The sequence below is a fragment of the Calliphora vicina genome, chromosome 4 (assembly GCF_958450345.1).
Source record: "Calliphora vicina chromosome 4, idCalVici1.1, whole genome shotgun sequence".
Lineage (NCBI taxonomy): Eukaryota > Metazoa > Arthropoda > Insecta > Diptera > Calliphoridae > Calliphora > Calliphora vicina.
This window is the reverse complement of record NC_088783.1, coordinates 1375504-1386289: the sequence shown is the minus strand read 5'-3', so window position 1 is coordinate 1386289 and position 10786 is coordinate 1375504. Positions and strand designations below refer to the sequence as shown.

General features: G+C 27.8%; 1 protein-coding gene across 1 annotated transcript in view; it reads left to right on the top strand.

The window, feature by feature from the left end:
- Positions 1–2922: 2922 nt before the first annotated feature.
- Positions 2923–10786, top strand: part of MICAL-like — a 113629-nt gene continuing 105765 nt past the window's right edge. The window contains exon 1 of the mRNA XM_065508518.1: positions 2923–3056. The gene's annotated coding sequence lies outside the window, so the exon portion shown is untranslated. The remainder of the gene's footprint in view (positions 3057–10786) is intronic.

Genomic DNA, 10786 nt, shown 5'->3' with positions numbered 1-10786 from the left:
ATTAAATGTCAAAAATAAGACAAACATAATTTAATGTAAAAAATCACCGTGTAAATGTTCATGATTTTTTGGAAGATTCTCAAAAGGGAATTCGAAAAAACACACGTCTGAAAAGTCTTAATGTAAATTGCGCCTTACTTACTTACATAGTATTTTATGGATCCAGTGTTGCCGTGCATTTTTTTTATATTTATATTCATATTAGGTTACAGTTTCACTGCATTCACTAAATCTCATAAATACTCGAATGTATCGTATGTAGTATGTTATATCTAAAGTTAACAATTCACAGAAGTTAGCAAGTAGTCAATGTATCCCTTATATACAGTAATTGTCACTAACGTCTGATCACTTGGCTGACTCCAATTTATCTATTTTTGGTTCTTTGACACATATGTGCTCTTTTGTAGTGCCGAGAGAATTCAATTGGTTATTTTATTTATCTCATGTAATTTAGCGATAAGACAACAGTCACTTAAGTGTCTCTAAGTAATCTAGAGTAAAGTCACTTTAAACGTAAATTGTGTACTGCATTTAGGATGCGTAATTCTGGAAACTGTTTTTATATAAATTGTGTTGATATAATTCTCATACAGTTTATTTTCTTTTTCCTTAAGTATACTGACATTCCAGTAACCTAACGTGAAATCAATTGTCACTTTTTTTGTTTATTTTTTACTGCACTTTAGAAAGTTCAGTGGAATCTCGAAAAAGTTAACTCTCTAGTATATAAGAGTTAATCTATTAATATATATTTAGTTTCTGTGCACGAAAATGGTCAAGACTGAATTAACTTCAAACCAGTACCGGTACCAGTTAAATCTAAGTTTTGTAATGATGAAAACTAACCCCCATTAACACGAAGTCTGGTTATGCCTTAACTAATAGTTATACTGCCGGTTAAAATTATTTTTATATGAAAACTGTCAGTATAACTATTAGTTAAACTATTAGTTAAAACATAACCAGACTTCGTGTTACTGGGGGTAAGTCATTAAAATAAATTTATTGTTTTAATTTTCGAAAAATCTATGTTTATACTTATATTTTTGCAAGTTTGAAAACCGCTTAGAAAAGTCAAAAGTTCGAAAAAGTTAATTACCCTTGGGACATTTCGGTTAACTTTTTCAGATTTTACTGTAGCTATTTTACACATCTGAAGTAATCTATTGGAGAGTTGTCGGAGAAAGTTTTGTTTACAAGCAATCACTTATTGGACTGTATATGAGATGTCTTTTTACTGACTATTTGAGGTCAATTACATGTTAAAATAACCAGTTCTGTAGCTGATCAAGTCACCAGTTAGGTAGCTAGTCAGGTAACTGACTCTATGTACCCGGTATGTGAATTCAATGCGTTGACTACTTGCGAGTCATGTAGCTAGATATGTTGATAAGTAAAATTACTAGTTCGGGAAAGTCTCCTGTGTTGTTTCTGTACATGTAACTTCCTCCATTAAGTACAAACAGCTGACCAAAAATCCATTGAACAAAAAGAAATCAATTAAAGAACTGAAAAGTTTATTTTACATTCAATAAACACGGCAATACTGATTATAATTCAGTTTCGCTTAAACTCTCCTCTCAACTATAGAAACGAGTGATAATCATAGCTGCCAGATGAATTTGGGAAAAAATCGTCAATATCCGATAAAAAAGAAAAAAAATCGTCATTTCGAATTTTAAAAATCGTCAAAAAAATGGAAAAATTAAAAAGGTCAAGATTTCTAACAGGAATTTTAAATTGCTATTTAAAAAGTGAACGAAAACATCACATTTATCAAAAAACATTTCTTAAAATTGAAGTTTATAAATAAGGGATCACTAAAATAAAAAAATATATCTCAATTTAATTATAATATAAGGTTTCATTTAGAAGTTTTTTTTTTTAATTTTAAATAAAACACATAAAATAGAATTTAATGTCTAAATCTTTATTATGACCCGAAAGAACAATCTCTGATAATACTTTTTAAAGATAATTTCATTAAAATATATCACCACGCTGTAGGTAGTCCATTCGGAAGGTAATAATGCCTGAGATTAAAGCATAAATTCGAGCTTGGCGGCTTCAATTGAATGGGGTAATGTCATTATATTCCGAATAAATATTGTCAATATAGAAAAAGTTGCTTTAGAATATTTCCGTTTTATTTCAGTAATTTATTTACAAAAATTGATTTAAAATTTAAAAATCTTAATTGACAAAATTCAAAATATAAATATTCACCAACAAAATGAGAAAATTCTTTAACTATTTCATAAAATAGTACATACCATATTTTCATAATGCAGAAAATCGTAATTTTCGAGAAAGAAATCGTCAAATCGTCAAATTTCTCTTAGCTTAACTTTACTTTTGCATTATTGGATCTCAAAGTTAATATTGTGGAAATGTGTTGTAAATATTTCAAAAAAGGTTCAATCGAAAATCGTTTACGTTGGTGTTTCGCGCTTCGGAGGTCCGGCAGCGCTGTGCGCCACCAACAGAAAGAGAGACGCACAAATTGTTAAAATGAAGAAAATTTTGTTATTTCACATTCGTGTTTTGGTTAAATTTGTTTCAGTTGCTTTACGCCGGTCGTGAGATCAACGTGTGACATCATCGTAGTAGAAAAAGTGTAAAAAAGTTACTTATTGAATTAACGAGTTTTGTTTTTATTATAATTAATTAAACGAAATAAAAATACAAACAAGTAAAGAGAGAAAGAAGATAAAGTAGTAGTAGGTACGTGGTAGAACCAAAATAAAATCCATGAGAAAATAATTAAAATAAAAATATCTATGTACATAATAAATAAAGTGTTGTAAAAACGTGATTATCTCAAAAATATTTCACATTTTATTTAAAATTTCAAAAATAATTTTTATGCTGTGTTTGTTGTGAGTTACAAATGATAACAAACAAAACTACCAGAATTATTATTGCATATACATATGTACTGAATATAAAGAAATACGTAATTCAAATTGTGGGAAAAAAGATTTAATAAAATAACATCATCATTGCAATTTGCAACTGAAATTTAAAAAATTCAAATAATTTGAAACTCAAATGTAAGTACGACGATGAGTTGTGGATGGCAAAATACTGTTTTTGCAACATATTGCTTAATTACATACTTAATTACTTAATATTTAATATTTTTTCTTTTAATTGTTAGCTAAGTTAACGGTAGTTTTATATACATTCTTTTTAAGACACATACATATACACATACCCTCATTCATCCATGAATAAACGCTATTTTTTGTAAATGTATTTATGCATATACAGTAGGGTGTCCCTTAATAAACGAAAGTTGGATTTTGGCCATCCTCACCCCCCAGTTTGGTGAACATTGGTAAAAAAAATCATCCAGATAAAATTTTAGGTAAATCGGTTGGGGTTAAGACGTGGCGTGCCGGAAGCCCTCTGATGTTTGGAGATGCATTTACAAGGGGAAAAATGCATTTTTTTTCAGTTTTTGTAAAAATTTTGCCATTAAGAAATTACTTTTGCAATTTAATTTAAAAGAATAGAAATGTGTATGTAATTGTCGTTCTAATGAGACATAAAAAAACATAAATTGGTTAAAAAATTTTAAAGTTATTAAAAATTCGACAGGCCATTAACGTGTCTCGGGCAACTAGAACATGAAATGTAGGAACAAAATTAACATATTTTGAGAAATATTAAAATAAAAGCTCATTTTTACTTAAAATATATCCATATTTACTTGTTTATGAGTTTTTGTCTTCGTAGGATACCCTTAACCTATTCGCAGGTATGACCAAAAAAATAATATTTTTTAACGGCTGTTTCAAAAATCCATTTTCAAATTTTTCAAATTTTTTTTTAAACAAATTTCAGAATTTTTTGATCATCTCATTGTGATTTATTGACAATATAATAGGGAATAAAAATATGAAAAAAATTATCGAAATATCTCTTATAGTTTGTCCGTGCCTGCGATTTAAATTTTGAAATTTTCGAGAAAAACAAATTATTTGGCCATTTTTTGGAGAATGAGCTCTATTTTCTTACTGTTCTGAATTTAAAATAAAACTTATTCAGAATTTGGAATTTCTAATGGAATGATGGCGAAATGTTATGTCTTAACCCCAACCGATTTACCTAAAATTTTTTCAGGATGATTTTTTTTACCAATGTTCACCAAACTGGGGGGTGAGGATGGCCAAAATCCAACTTTCGTTTATTAAGAGCCACCCTACTGTACAGTGTGTGACAATACAATGGAAACTTTTTATGCTTTAAATTCCTTAATCTAAGTTTTCAAAAACATGACCCTTTACCAAAATGTGGTCTAAGCTTGAATTCTATGAATTTTACACCAATGTACATGAAATGATTTTATAGTTGATTTTAGTTGCAAAGCTATCTGACGATTGGTGAAACATGAGATAGACTGGTTTTGTATTAAATTTTAATACAACGCTAACGTCCTCATACACACATGTATGTATGTATATATTGATCAATATATCATAGTAAGCTAATTCCATTTGAAAATATATTTACATACGTTGTTTTTCTATAAAATTTATGCAATTATTGCAAAAAAAACTATTTTTTAAGCTAATATGTACCATTTTTCCGAAAAATTTAAAAAATTTTATTATATTCGAATTAAAATCATAAAGTAAAACAAATTTTATCAAAAAAAAACAGTATCAAGTCAAAATACAACCAAATTGAAATAAATCAATTGGACTATTTTTAACTTCAATAAAGCTTAAGTCAAAATAATTAATTTTTTATTAAACTCAAAATAATTATTATCACGAAAATGGTCTCAAATGCGGTTTTCGAGATGAAAGAGTATACTGTATTCCGATACAGTAGATATATGTTGATGTTGTTAGTTGATTTCTTGCAAAAAGTGAAGTTTTAAAAATGTTGAGTTAATACTAGGGTATTCATTCGATTAATGATCGTTCGATTAATCGAATATTTTTCGATAATTTCTTACGAATAATTATTCGAACAATTTAAAAATGGCCATTTTCTATATAGAATAATCGAATAAAATGAATAAATGTTCACATATATTTAAATTTATTAAATTGCTTTAAATTTCTCATAACTTCATATAGAAACAAGTAATAATGACTCACAAAAATTGTATTGTTTCTGAAATTCGATAAATAACTAAAGACGAAGGAACTTTCGATCACTGTAGATGAGTGTTCCGATAGCTCCTTCTATAAATATATAAATATTACTGCAAGAAGTTACAATTCTAAAAACAAATTTTAAAAATTTGTAACTTAGGACTTGAACCAATGAAAATAAGAGGTACGGAATGAAATATTTGTTATTTAGCTGGCGAAATATTAGAAGAATCGCAATTAATAATAAAAATTTTAACTTATATTAAAGTGGAGTTGAATGTGATGGAGAATGTGATTTTGGAACGGCCGTCGAAAGTGATATTGAGGATGTATATTGGATTTATATTAAAATATATGTATATAAGTGATGTTATTAACCGCGTACGTAAGTGTTGCAAAATATTTCATAAATCGAATGATAAACACTAAACGTTTTGTTGCAAGAAAAGCATGGAGTTCGTCTTATACATGACCTTCAACATCGTTTAACATCTTTGTCTAACATGGTAATAAACTTTTTGCGTATTTGTAAATGCGTCAATAATCATGCACTGTCTGACTTCAAATTATCCACGTTCACTGACAATGATATCAAACTTTGGACCGATTCCCTTTATTGTGTAATTCCTCAAGACCACTTTATTAAGCAAAGATTTGGCAACGTTGATAGAGCTTGATGTATAATACAATTTGTTATAAATAATTTAGAAATAGCATAGACATAAAAAAGTTCTTAATACGTTTATATTGTATATTTGAATTCAGGGTCATGTCCATAGCTCAAATTTTGAAAGCATAGCTCCAAAACGGAAACTGAAGGGTTTGCTTGCTATTCAATTGTTTTGTATATTTGAATATTTAATAATAGACTTTATTTTCGAATGTTTTTTAACATTATTTTTTTAACTATAACGTTATTTTTTCTTTTTCTTTAACAATAAAATATTAAAAAACCGTCATCAAAACTTTATTCTTTACTTTTTTAAAAAAAATTAAATTATTCGAATAATTCGATTAATTTTAAACATGTGATCGAATTATTCGAACAAGTTAAAATCTCTTATTTGAATTATTCGTTTTATTAATAATACCCTCTTGTTGATGAAGTGCAATATGTATATTTCTAACATCAAATCAAATTTGCTAGGTATTCTATTCAATTATATTATATTGGCTAAACAATGGAAACTTTAAAACTTCTGTTAGAAAAAATAATATTTAAGAAAACGATGTGAAAAGCATCATGTTTTACTGTTATTTCTTACAACATTTATTATACTCTTTACCACGAGTGGCAAGGGAAGGCACGGATCCTGTTCAATCATATGGACTGGGTGGGGTTTTTAAATAAAGTAAAATTGATTTGACATTTTTTACTTTTTTTATATTAAAACTTTTCGGTTTTGTGGTGGAAAATTTCCTTTTGGAATCCGCTCCTGGGCAAGGGTATACCGGTTAATACCGTTTTTAAATTCTACATTTTTCATTTTCGATCCTATAAAGTATATGTATTTTTGAAATCGCGATTTTAAATAGTCAATCGATTTGTTCACCATATTCAAAAATTATAAAAAAACATTCCATGAGACAGTTACTATAAAAACTCAACACATATGAGGAATACCACGTAAAACTACTCCAAGATAAGATAATTAATAACAAGAGAGTTTGAGAAATACCCATTAATGAAATACTTGCAAATTTCTTTGATTTTTGGCCTATTAATTGAGTATTTGGAAAAGTTTCCATTGTATCCATATGTATACATAGTTACTGTATGTACAGTGGGGAGCACACATACAAATCTTATGGAATAAAAATAAAACTAATAAAGCAAATCCAAAAAAAAATTCTGTAATTTATTTTATTTTTAATATGTACCAAAATGAATTACAATTCAAAGCAAAAATCATCGAGTTCTAAGTAAAAGACAGAGAAAACTAAAATACTCATTTTTGCACCCCACAAAAACTTTAGGTAAAAATTGCATTTTTTAATGTTTTTTTTTTTTGTTTTTTTAAAAATTCGTTTTAAGTAAATAACTTTGTCCACAAATTTTTAATTTACTTCATTTGGAATACTCGCCCTCTCGATCACAATCCGCTACTAAAGCTTACACAAATTGGTAGGAGTTAATCGGTATTGTTCCAGTATTGAGATCGGGACATTGAGACGGACAAATTATTAAAAACGTAATTATGACCTAAAACTTTTGTGGAGTGCAAAAATGAGTACACGCGAGTTATATTCGTTTTGTCTGTATTTTACTTAGAACTCGATGCTTTTTGTACATAAAATAAATGACAGAAAAAATTGTTGAATTTGCTTTATTAGTTTTATTTTTATTCCATAAGAAGTGCACAAAGTACCAACATGTGCTCATTTGTGCTCCCCACTGTATGTACATACAAATCTGTGAACTTTTGACAAAACAACTTAAGTAGAATTTTAAAATTTTTCAGGAGAGCGTAAAACTCTTGAATTTATCGATCATTATTTTATTATTTGTCCTTGAAGAACGTTATTATTTGAGACAAAGAATTATACAAAGGATAAATAATAAAATAATTATCGATAAATTCAACAAATCATCAACAACTCCAAAAAAGTTGATTTGTTTTTTATGATATCTCGGAAACTAACATTCGTAAGAAGAAGCAGATTAGTGTAAACGGAGCGTTTTGAAAAGTTATTTTTATTATAAAAAAAAACTAAGATATTTTCCTATCTCGACTTAAGATGTTTTGTCCAAACTCCACAGATATACTCTTCATATTCTATTTGACTTTATTTCATTGTGGTTGTTTTTCGTTCTTGCTGTAGTTTTTGTTATTTTGAATTTTTTGCTTAGGTTGTCAGTTTTTATGAATTATTTTTTTATTTGCATTTTTTCACTGTTGCTGCTGTTGTTTTTGTTGTTGTTGCTGAAGTTTGCTGTTGTTGTTATTGTAGTTACCAACACAATTTTCACGCTAATCCTCTGGAGAAGAACGTTAAAAACTGTTTTTCTGCGCTATAAAAAAAAACAAAATAAAAAGAGAAAAAAAAGCTCAAGTTAATTACAACTTTTAAACCACGCTTTTACCCGTTGTACTCATCATGAATACATACATACATACTGTGAACGTCAAAAAATGTTAAGAAGTTTTTGTTTTAATATTTTCTCCCCACTAAAACATTATTGACAAATCTAGCAAATATGAAAAGAACTTCCAAAGATGCGAAACAAGTATGAACAAAAATTTAATACCTACCGAATTGTCATGTATTTCTGTGATTGAATTAATTCCACATTCTTTAACACATTTTAGAAACAATGTATCTCTTATAGACAGTAATTGTCACTAATATCTGATCACTTGGCTGACTACAATTTATATACATATTTGGGGTCTTTTGTCGAGAAATTCGTACAAACTGGTATTATACAAATTGTGTTCATATAATTCTCATGAAGTTTATTTTCTTTTTGCTTAAGTATACTGACATCACAAGTAACCTAGCGTGAAGTCAAATGTCACTTTAGTGTCTCTAAGTAACCTATAAGTAACCTGTAGTCACTGCACTTTAGAAAGTAGTTCATTAACACACTAGAAATAATCTATTGGAGAGTGGTCGGAGGATGTTTTGTTTACATGCAATCGGTTATTGGGCTGTATATGAGATGTCCATTTAAGTTTGACCCCCGGCTTATTATATGCACGTGTTGTCACCCTAAGTGATAGGTAAAATCACTAGTTCGTTGAAAAGAACCGCTGGGTGCTGATAGACATAATGTATAAAATATTTTGTTTAATAAACATCCAGCAACATAAAAGACAACATACTCGTTCGTTTGTTTAATATCAAAATGACTGACGGACGCACTGACTAACTAACTATGAGTAGTTTATGGCACTTTTTCACTCATTCATTCATTCATTCATTCAGTTATTCTTGTTCTTGCTTTGGTTTTTGATTTTATCGCAGGTTTATTCTTAATTTTGTGGTACATTTAGTACCACAAGGTTAAATACATTCAATCATCATGATTCAATCAATATTTAGCATAGTTAGTAATTCATTATGTATTGTGATTACATTGAGATCTATTACTTCTTAAGATGGTGTATGTAGTAAATAAAATCATTATTTGTTTCCTAAAATTTTATTGGTACCTATATATGTATATGAGAAATATTATTAAATCAATTACTGAAAAAAAACGTACAAGTAGATAGTTTTATAAACTTTTTTGATACATTCTTAAAAATTTACAAATTTACGGTTTAAATATTGAATGCCGACTAATAAAAAAAATACAAAGGTTTGCTTAGAGTTATGGGAACAAATCCCGAAAATCTGACTGGAAAACTAATTTTAAAAAATGGCTCAATGAATATATGTAAATTTCTTTCTTTTTCTAATATAATAATGTGTTATAATCTAATTTAATAAAAACTTTTTAATGATAAGAAACACGAACGTGAAATGCCAGTTAATTTTATATATCTATGTATATACAGTGAGCCTCAAAAGTGAGTAAACACCAAAAATTATTTGATTTTTTTTAAGATAATGAAAATCCTTAAATCGATTAAAATTTAAAAGTTTCGATTTGATGGAGATCGAGTTGAATAATAGATTCGGTTCTGAAAAGAGAAGATTTAAGTTGGAATATAATGGTTTTTATGATCTTAAAAAAATCAAAAAATTCACTGGTGTATACTCACTTCTGAGGCTGTGTGTATGTACATACGTACATATTTTGAATGAGCAAAAAAAAAAATGGGAACGATAAAAAACAATTGCAGTACAATTTTAAATATTTTATTTGTTTTTAGACACAAACTGCTCTGTTTTTTTCATTTAGCTCGCTTATCGCTGAACAAATATTGTGAATAATTTAATTTTATTTTTATATGTAGCATGCATTTATTATCTTTTTGGTTTCTTTAAATAATATTAAGACAATTTAATCTGTGTTTCCATTTTCAAGATAGTGCAAAATAAAAAATCTGATAACTCGTATTAATGACGTGTTTATTTTTAATAAATAAATAGATAATAGGGTGATCGGCCCGGTTTTTAATAACCGGTTATAACCGGTTTTTTTTGTAAGGTCGGTTTCGGTTTTTTTGAAAAGCTCACATTTCGAATATCGAAGAAACCGGGTTTTTCTCCTCGAATATCCGGTTTTTTCTAAAAGTGTGTTTTATGAGTTTTAGTGTATTAAAAACTTTAAAAAATATTCAAAATCCAAAAAAAAAAAAATTAAAACAAATGCTTCAACTATTTTAGAAGACTTTTTATATTTAGGAAATGACACAAGTGATCTGGAAGGCCTGAAAACTTACTCAATGCTTTGTTTTCTATATGTCCTACAAATACACCGAGTAAAAGATAATTTTCAATGGCAAGTTTTATATAAAAATAATCGATATACTCCAAAGCATTTAAACAGTGTTTTACTTATTCCTAAGAGATTATTTTACCTTCATAAGGTCTTCAAATTTACTGACGTAACGATCTTCGTGTCAAATTTAACCAAAATAGAAAATAGATTTTTTTTTAAAAAAAACCTAACGTAGTTGTTAACATTGAAATTAAATTAAAGGCATAAAACATCAAAAATATCAACCACTCATTTTTAAAAAAAATTAAATTTAATTTCTAAATGGGTAAAATTTTAC